The 10,628-nt window shown below is 43.6% G+C and overlaps 1 protein-coding gene across 1 annotated transcript in view; it reads right to left on the bottom strand.

Annotated features, from left to right (window-relative positions):
• Nucleotides 1-3,992, bottom strand: part of LOC143275645 (ATP-binding cassette sub-family C member 5-like) — a 101,285-nt gene extending 97,293 nt beyond the window's left edge. The window contains exon 1 of the mRNA XM_076579897.1: nt 3,766-3,992. The gene's annotated coding sequence lies outside the window, so the exon portion shown is untranslated. The remainder of the gene's footprint in view (nt 1-3,765) is intronic.
• Nucleotides 3,993-10,628: the final 6,636 nt, after the last annotated feature.

The following is a 10,628-nucleotide window of genomic DNA, read 5'->3' as shown; positions in this document are numbered from 1 at the left end:
CTCTATATATATATATATATATATATATATATATATATATATATATCTGTTGTGTGTTTTCCACAAAAATCCAGTTGTGTATTTTCAACTAAGTCCAGCATGTGGATACCCTCCTATGAAGAGTGTATTTTCAGGTGTATTTTTAACTGAGGCAGTATGGGCACATCACAAGATCAACGGGACTTGCAAAGACGATCCTGCAGGATGCTGTACAAGGAGGGATAAGGAGAGGCAGACAGAAAAATAGATGGGAAGACAACACCCCAGAACAGGCAGGTCTGAATCTGAGCCAGGCTCTTAGGGAAGACAACACCCCAGAACAGGCAGGTCTGAATCTGAGCCAGGCCCTTAGGGAAGACAACACCCCAGAACAGGCAGGTCTGAATCTGAGCCAGGCCCTTAGGGAAGACAACACCCCAGAACAGGCAGGTCTGAATCTGAGCCAGGCCCTTAGGGAAGACAACACCCCAGAACAGACAGTTATGTGGCTGAGCACGGCCCTTTGGGAAGCAGAAAACAGAGAAGGATGGAGGAAGCTAGTTGACAGGATATCTGTGGTGCCCCAACAGTCATCCAGACTAAAGGAAAAGTGAAATGGAGAGATTTTCAACATACTTCAAAATATGAACCCTCTGCTATGAAGTGAAACTGATCACATAATTATCATGAAGACCTTTCATATTCAGCAGTTTCTTCCCTGGAGGTAGGGAAATGGTAAATGATTGTTTCAATCAGTAATTTACTGCTGATACATGTATGCCCATCTAAATTCAATTTTGGTTTTGTAAACAGTCTTTCCAGATTCTGATACACTTGAAAATTATTTTGCCAGAGGACAACATTTTTGTTGCCATGGGTTCTTTTCCTGTGTGCCAAAGTGCATCCTGCACACGAGACCTCTATTTATGGTCTGACCCTCATAGTAATAACTAGATTCTCATTTTAATTTTCCAGTCAAACTTGGAAGAAATGGTGAGAGCAGGATCCAAACTGGTTACCCGGATCATCACAGACACTGTATTGACAGACAAGTGTCATCACCACTCTCCAACTTCACTCTGACAGGCTCTGATGCACAGTCAATTTGCATGTCAGTCACCAACACACACACACGCACACACGCACACACACACACACACTGCCTGATCAGATGTGCTGCAACATGTGAACTGAACCCAACACCATGAACTGGCTTGAATCAACAAGTACAAAAAAAAACAGTGTGCATTGTATGTGTGTGTTAACTCAGAAAATGCAGCATGTACGTGAGTGAGTGTGTGTGTGTGTGTGTATGTATGTGTGTATGTGTGTGTGTGTGTGTGACAAAAATGAGCCTAATTAAGTAATTTGTGGAGTGCCTTACATTACCCATCGTAAAATACCAAATAAATTCACAAATAGTTATATTATAAACAAATAACATACCACTGAAACGGAGAAAGAAAAACATGAATAAAACTCACAGAAAACACACACACACACATACACACACATGCACTCACACACACACACACACACACACACACACACAACACAAACACACACTGGATACCATTTGAATTGATCACCAAAAACTATCATGCATAAGCTGCACACCATGCACACTGTTTCTTCACATATGGCCAAGGTGTATGTTTGTTTGAGTGCATTGTGTGTGTGTGTGTGTGTGTGTGTGTGTGTTTGTCTGTGTCTGTGTTTAGAACTGTGTGTGTGTCATACATCAGTGCACACGTGTGTGTGTGTGTGTGTGTGTAGTAGTAGTAGTAGTCTTCAGTTTAACGTCTTCCACTTTAAGTGATATTAGACGGAAGAAAAAAAAAAGGGGGGTGGGGGTGGGGGGGGTGCGGGAGGGTGGAGGGCGGGGCGTGGTGGAGGGAACGGTATTGGGCAGAGGGTGAAAAATGGTGTGTGTGTATGTGTGTGTGCACATGTGTGTGTGTGGGGGGGGGGTGGGGGGGGGGGGAAGATACAGAGCATTGGAAAAAATAAAGCATTAAAACGGGAGACATAGGCCCAATATAGAAGGAAACGCTAACATCAAACAACTGTAACAACTATAACAAATGTCCAGTCACTGTGTGTGTTTGTCAGTGCACATGTGAATGTTTATATCCATAACATGTGTGCATGCTAATGCTTGTGTACAGGAATAGACAGCACACTCTTTAAGACCCCATTCTATGACTGAATTACACTTAAATTTGACCTGACAGGTACAAGTGAGGTGAAGGATAAACACTGAATCATGGCAATGCAACAGCCGTAAAAATAAGTGGGATCAGAACCTAAAACCTAAACATACATTATAAGAACTGAACTAAAGCTGTGCCCCAACGACACCAACTTAGCGGGTGCAGGTGTACTTTTTGAACCAAATCATAAATCATCTAAAGTGGGTGCAGGTGTACTTTTAAACCCTTATCATAAATCATCTAATATCTGTATCCTGGTAAATGACTATATAGGTTACTAGGAATACTAACTGACCCCCTATCCTGGTAAATGACTATACAGGTTACTAGAAATACTAACTGATCCCATCAAACACAGACCTCAAATGTTGTGTCTCGCACCACCACCCACACACCTGATCAGGACTCTTTTTTCTGTTTCTTTTTTTTTCTTCTTCTTCTTTCTTTCTGGCAATTGTTATTCGGTCACTCTACAAATATTTTATATATATATATATATATATATATATATATATATATACACACACATATACATATATATATATATATATATATATATATATATATATATCAATATAATAAAAATTAAAAAGAGAGAAAAAAAAGTAACATCACACACTGTATCAGTTGATTCAGTGTATGCACTCAAATGGTTCAGGACTGCAAACACTATTATAATTGTACAGGTTGTATAAGATAAACAGATTCAATGCACCTTGTAGCCCATTCATCTATGAATCAATTGTCCAGCAGGAGGAATCTTATTGGAGGGGGGATGAATCAACAAAACCAGTCAGTGGTGGGATGCAATAATGCGATCTCTTCTTGATGCAACTCAATAAAAAAAAAAAAATCTCATGGGGCCACAACCATGACAGGTCATCATGACCCAATGGTCAATGCCAGTGACATGTTATGAAATTTCCCAATGACAGAGAGTGTGTGCAGTTGGAGACTGCAAAGCCCTGGATGAGGAGGGATGGGAGGAGGGATGGGAGGAGGGATGTGTTTTGGTGTCAAAATGACCCATCAATGCAGCTTGTTGCACTTGTAGTGGCTCAGTGGCTCAACAGGTGTGCTCAAAATTGTTTGTGTCAGAAAATTAGCAACAATGAATTATAACACTGAACAAACAGCTGAAATTAAAAATCATGGTAAGAACAAAAGAAGTATACTTCTGTCATCTAATATCTCGATCTGTTTTTTGTTTTCTTTTGTTTTTGTTTTGTTTTTGTTTTTTTGGGTTTTTTTTGTTTCTTTGTTTCTTTATTTGTTTCTTTGTTTGTTTATGAGCTACGATGAGAGTGGGGTTATTGGTAATTTTCACACAGCAGTATCGATGGCTCTCTCTCTCTCTCTCTCTCTCTCTCTTTCTCACACACACAGAAACAGACACACACACACACACACACACACACACACCTCTTTCACACACACACACACACACACACCTCTTTCACACACACACACACACACACACACACACACACATACAGTGAACCAGCATTCCATGAACACAGCGCTTTGACATATGCCGGACGATTATTTCGAGAGCAACAAATGACCCACCCACCTTTGAGAAAAACGGCGAGTGGGAGCGATGTCTGGATGACTTGGCTGTAATATTTTGGCAGCGATATGAAGGAAAACTGAAACAGTGCTAAGCGCCACTAGATTTCATCAGCCACTGTCCGCTTTTCACCATCCCACACCCACATTATAAACAAAGCCCTGCTTGAATTTTTGTGTGCGTGTGTGTGCTTTATCACGGCCAGTTCTACTTTCTGATCCCCGGCACTCTAAGGCCACACTCCACAGTTAAAACGCTGTCGTAAATTTCCAAAGGTCGGGAACTCAAGTGCTTAGATTTTGTTGATTCAGTTGTTTTATATCATATAAATCCACTTTTAATTACGAGTGAAGATAATTCTTTCGTTCCTAGACATTCAAACGATAGTTAACTGGTGTTACAGTTATATGGATGAAATCATTGGAAATCCATTCCAATATGTATTCGTGACATTTCCTGTAACGGTTAGCCTAACTTGGGTGTGTGTCTCTCCTTCACCATGCACATTTCAGTTGTGTCATCATGCAAGCGCTCAAGAATGTTGACAGGCGCGTTTTAACAGATTGCAGGGTGAATAGACCGTCCTTTGAGATATCAAAATGTTTGAATGGCTGCTCTCTTTTGTGGTGGCTCCGATGCAATATATTATCATCAGAAAATAATGACACCCAGCTAGGTCATCATGACAAGACGGCGCCGTGGTAGTATCGGTAAGGCGTTGGACTTCTGATCCGGTCTTCACCAGTGATCAGGATTCGAGGTCCTGTTTTGGCATGGTGTTGCCTTTGGAAAAGGCACTTTACTCTGATTTTCATCACTCCATCCGTCCACGGCACTTAGGCTAGGTATGAATGCATGGGAACTTGACCAGTGACTTTGGTTGGGGAACTTGATGAAAGTTGAAACGGCGCTGGCCGATGGAGATGTCAGATTCGGTCCCGCCCGGCTTCCTGAATACCCGGCGAGCCCTAGATCGACACAATGGCCGTAAAAAGCTATGGGACCTCATTTTAATTCAGCATGACAGAGCTGTTTGAAGTAGCCCATGGATGACCGTGATTTTGGCTCATCGCCGTGACCTTCCAAAGGTAAGCCTACAATTTCCGCAGCTGAACTTAGACCGGCCGACGTCCTCAGAGTCTCAGTATATATAGCAGTCAGTCGATTATTGATCCAAATGATTGCGACACCGTCACCAGACGGTTCCCCGACAAACTGGGGACTTGACTGCCGGAAAACACCCGGCATCTCTTCCAGACAGATACGGCAAGGCCAACCACTGAAACCGCCGGTACGTCGGACGTCTGAAGTCAGTTGTGTGTCTGGGTACATTAGCACCACAACGATCCCAACTACAATTTAAGCATTAGATCTACAAAGCTGCTATTTTCACTGCCCAGCTCACTGTGTTGCTACGAGGCTTATATGGACCGTTGTACAGATAGTACACTCAGCCTGAGCAGTTCCTGAATGCTGTCTACTTTGGTACCTGTTGGGAGAACTGGGTAGCATTTAAAAGCACAGAGGTTCTTGACACAACTGGCTTCATAGATATTGAAATGATGATCCTGCAGAAAAGACACAATTAGAAGCCTGCGCCAAGTGAAAAAGTACCCTCCACTACCGGTAGTGTGCAATTAAAGCTTCGGCGCCTGTAACGAATGTGTCACATCACTGAACTTTGCCTTAATAACTATGTCCATTTATTGCAGTGCCCATACATGGACCTTTTCGCGTTTTACTGAGGATTAACTTTATTCAGTGTATATATGTATGTATATACATATATATATATATAGAGAGAGAGAGAGTGTGTGTGTCTGTGTGTGTGTGTGTGCGTGCGTGCGTGCGTGCGCGAGCGTTCCAGTGTGTGTGTGTGTGTGTGTGTGTGGTTTTTTGCTTTTTTTTCAATAGAACATATCCCTCATAATGGCATTACGGTGGCCCTTAACCGTTTTTATGCCAAACATATTTTTGTGATTTCAAGTTACCTAGTTATTCAAATCAAATTAAAAATTTGGAGGAGGATGAGGAAAAAAGGCCAGAAAAAAACTGCCGGGTAATACTGACACCGTCACGGTCACGGTGTTTTAATATATTATTTTCACTCAGTTATGTTTGCAAACACACATCATACATACATGCACATACATTCAGATACTGTCCTAGCTGGACCTCTGCACCGTTGATCAACCTGAAGATTTTTCTACATCCAGTCCATAACAGTCGCAGTTGTAGTGCTATATACTGGATTCAGTTGGCGAATGAACAGATTTTAATTGGTCCACGGACGTATAAAGGTTCGTGATTTGCCTGGATAATGTTCAATCTCCACCTTACAGCAGGAACGTTTGTTCAATTCAAGCAAATTTTCAGTGCATACGATTATATCGGGTCTTAATGTTCATACGCAAAACAATGCAATAATTATCAAGTTTATTCACAGAAAGTCAGATCAGTCGATCTGCTTGCCATGCATGTATACCGCATACGCTTATACATGTCTTGATCCCTTTTACTGAGTGAATGGGTTTGTTTTGTTTTTCTGTCTAGAATCCCAAAGAAGCCCAGTCGGGGCCAAACGCCCACCCACGGACTTATAATGTGGCCCGGGGTATGTTCTTGTTTCCATAACCCACCGAACGCTGATATGGATTACACGTGACAGGATCTTTAACGTGCGTATTTTGATCTGCTTGCGTATGCACACAAAGGGGGTTCAGGCACTGGCAGGTCTGCACATATGTTGACCTGGGAGATAGGAAAAATCACGACTGATCCACCCTTTACAAGCCTTGCGCGGCACACGTTGTTTATGTGAGGGGGGAGGGGGGGGGGGAGAGTTGGTATGAAAATGCTTCTTGCCCGCCGTCCGGATTTGGTGCCCCCGAGATCGGGCCATTTTTTGTCTGTTGTGCATCATATCCTGTTCCAAGTCTGCGGTTTTACTCTGGAACTTAACTCATTTAAAAAATGGATATTTATTGTACTAGATAAAAGAACTGATTCAAATACAATTTTGAATGAATTGTTTTTCTTGTAAAAAAAACAACATCAGAACTGATTGGTACCGGCTATTTCTGTCTAGTTGGAAAAGTCTTTTTTGAGAACTAGATATTATTTGTCTGAAATCCATTGATCTAAATATTGTTGATAGAGAAATTCTATTCTTATTCCTATATGTACGAAACAAAGGAAAGCCGCATATGGAAAAGAAAAAAAAAAGAAAAAAGAAAAAGAAAAAAGAAGAAGCCAAGAATGCCGACATCTCCGTCAAGAGAAATAATAAGGGGACTGGTATCTCAGTTGAACGGTGACTCGATTCAGTGAACACGCCGTGCTCGTGTCTGTTATCGCATCATGAGATAAGGGAGGAGGGGAAGGGGGAAAGAAGGGGAAGGGCTAGAAAGAATCACTCACACTTGTGTCGGCACTTCGGTTTACGATCCTTTCTGTCGGCATATAGAATGGACGGGCGTGCGTTTGTGTGTGTGTGTGTGTGTGTGTAGGATTGGGGGGGGGGGGGGGGGGGGGGGGGGGGGGGGCACATAAACACACAAAAGAAAAACAGTATTTCCTGTAAGCCTAAAATCTGATACAAAACAAAACAACAAAAAAACCCAACATTTTCTGTTCGAAATGGAGATTCATCTTTTGTACTTCCTCTATCGGATCCCTGTTCTAAATAACATCTATACAAGCTGCAGCCACGAAATGTATCACTGTATCATCAGCTGACGTAATTTCGTCACTGACATACTACACTGACTGACACACACACACTGACACACAGATCATTGGTCAAATGTTGCAGGTTTCGTTCATGACACAAAGTGTGGCTAGACAAGGACAGAGATTGTGCGTTTGTGTGTATGTGTGTGTGCACTGACATCCGTCAGCGTCACAGTGTATGCGAGTGCGTGTATTATATGCACGGGAGGCGTGTGTCAGTGTGTGTGTGTGTGTGTGTGCGTGTGTGTGTGTGTGCCTGTCCGGCTGTCTCTGTGTGGGGTGGGGATGTCTATGTACACACGTATATCAGTGTGTGTGTGTGTCTTGCCTGGCCATGAGAACATATCGGTACGTTCCAAAGGGCGGAAGTGGATCATTATTTGTTTCAGTGATCAGTTTGTTCGTTGTTCATATAATGTAAAACGTTTGCCGGCTCTGTTTGTTGTTTTTAATTCAAAGCGTGCTAGATTTAATCAGTCAAAACGACTTCGAATTGACTCTCAGTTTGGCACAAGAGAGCTGCCACTACACGTACTGAGCAGATGAGACCGAAACGGACTCAGACCTTTCATTATTTTCAGTCGCCGGCGCCGGGGCGACAAATACATCGGCAGTAGTGTTGCAACACCACGGTGTCCAGGCGACATCATACCTAAGTTTCACCCCCCCCCCCCCCACCCCCCCACCCCTTCCCTCTCCGATCCCCCATTTTCTCTCCCGTCGGCGGATTTGCACGTATCTCAGGAATGGCCTCAGGCTCTGGCTGGGGGTTTTCTGCGGCAGTCACGCCGGCCCGACTAAAAGTGCAGGGGGTTTTGTTGTTCAGTTGTTGTTTTTTTTGTTTTTTAATATATTAAAATGGAAAAGCCCATTTACGCGTAGCTCTCACATCCATGCACTTGGTCAGTCAAACGCGCCTCGTTGAGTACTTGAAATGCACTGATGCATGTGATTGGAAACTGGACATGCACGTTTGCTTAAAACGGACAGCTGATGTGGGCTACCCGGACGTGGGTACACCCACAACGTACACCACTGAGGACTTGTTTCTTCAAAGAAACCCTGGGTTGCTGTACACCCACGACGTACGGCAACGGATTAGTTCTATACAGATTTGGGGGGACTACGAGGCCGGGTTGTTGTGTCATGCACCCATGTACACTCGTACCACACACACGTCCAATTCTCCATTCAACTCTTTTTTCAATTTCATACCAAAAATTAGCACACACACACACACACACACACACACACACACACACACACACACACACACCACAAAAAACCCAAAAAACCCAGGACTAAGATGTCAGTTTCCCACAGGCGATCGCGCCCGCTGCCTGTGAGCCTCACACACACATTCTGCTGGTGAACCTAAGTCACCAAGTCTCTCCCCTTCCACAAAGCACCTGGTTGCTCTGTGATGTCTCTCCAGTGGTTGGAGCCAAAGTGACCCAGAGCTCTAAGAAGATGCCCAAGGTACTATTTTCATCCTTCCTCAACACACTGTAGTACCCTCAGATTCAGTCCAAACAATACTATTTTTCACAAAATAATAAACATAAAATTTTCTTACCTTAAAAAAAAAAAGTTACTAACTAGGCCAAGTCAGGTTGGTATACAAGAATAAAGAAAGATATTCCTACACTTCTAATGGCGGGAAATTTTACAAAGGACGCTTACAACCCCTCATTAATTAGTTCTGGACATTCCAAGATTTATTATTCAACTTGGGTCCCCGATAGCTCAGAGGTTCAAGCCAAGTGGTCGAAGGGAGATAACCTAGCCCCTCCACTCAGTTCAGCACAGTCGGTAAGGCCGACATTCCTGTTGCATATTAGAGACCAAAGTATTGTCCTCTCACACAGAAACCATGGGTTGCTGCGCACCCGCGACGTACGGGAAGAGGTTTGTTCATTCACATAGACCATGGGTTGCTGTGCACCCACGGCGAACGGCGAGGAGTCTTTCCATCACAGAAACTAACCATGGGTGTATGTACACCCACAACGTACGGCGAGGAGTCCTTTCCTTCATAGAAATTAAGCATGGGTGTCTGTACACCCACGACGAACGGCGAGGAGTCTTTCCTTCATAGAAACCATGGGTGTTTGTACTGACACCCACAACTAACGGCAAGGAGTCTCAGTTCCTTCATAGAAATTAAGCATGGGTGTCAGTGTACACCCACAACGTACGGCGAGGAGTCTTTCCTTCATAGAAACTAAACATGGGTGTCTGTACACCCACAACGTACGGCGAGGAGTCTTTCCTTCATAGAAACCATGGGTGTCTGTACACCCAGAACGTACGGCGAGGAGTCTTTCCTTCATAGAAACTAAACATGGGTGTCTGTACACCCACAACGAACGGCGAGGAGTCTTTCCTTCATAGAAACCATGGGTGTCTGTACACCCACAACGAACGGCGAGGAGTCTTTCCTTCATAGAAACTAAACATGGGTGTCTGTACACCCACAACGTACGGCGTGGAGTCTTTCCTTCATAGAAACTAAACATGGGTGTCTGTACACCCACAACGAACGGCGAGGAGTCTTTCCTTCATAGAAACTAAACATGGGTGTCTGTACACCCACAACGAACGGCGTGGAGTCTTTCCTTCATAGAAACTAAGCATGCTGTCTGTATACCCATGGCGTACAGCACGCAAATAAAAACGAAAGGAAAATATTCAAAAAATGCAATGAGCAGTTAATTGACACATAACTGATCATTTTACTTCTTTATTTTATATATTACAAATGTGTAACATGAATTATCTGTGCTTAATTTAGTAGAGTGGCAAAACGCTCTGTGTGTGTGTTTCCCAGACAGCAGAGCCAAATCGGCACCACATGGGTCCCACATAGTTAACCAGATGGGCCCGACTTGGGCTAACACAGGCGGGCCCCACTAAGATTCGCAATGGGGTTTCCAAGTGGGATCCACATGGGTTTCTGCTGGGGTCCCAGTGGGCAATCCCATATTGTGATGGGCAGCCCATCAAAATCCCATCTCAGATGGGCTTACCACATGAAAACCATATGGGGTCTCCGGGTGGTATTTTGATGTGCTGTCCCATGTCCCATGGTATTTTGATGTGCTGTCCCACTAGTGTCCCAAGTGGTATTTTGA

Source organism: Babylonia areolata, chromosome 30 (assembly GCF_041734735.1).
Source record: "Babylonia areolata isolate BAREFJ2019XMU chromosome 30, ASM4173473v1, whole genome shotgun sequence".
NCBI classification, from domain to species: domain Eukaryota; kingdom Metazoa; phylum Mollusca; class Gastropoda; order Neogastropoda; family Buccinidae; genus Babylonia; species Babylonia areolata.
The sequence above is the reverse complement of the archived record's forward strand: the minus strand, read 5'-3'. Positions and strand labels throughout refer to the sequence as shown.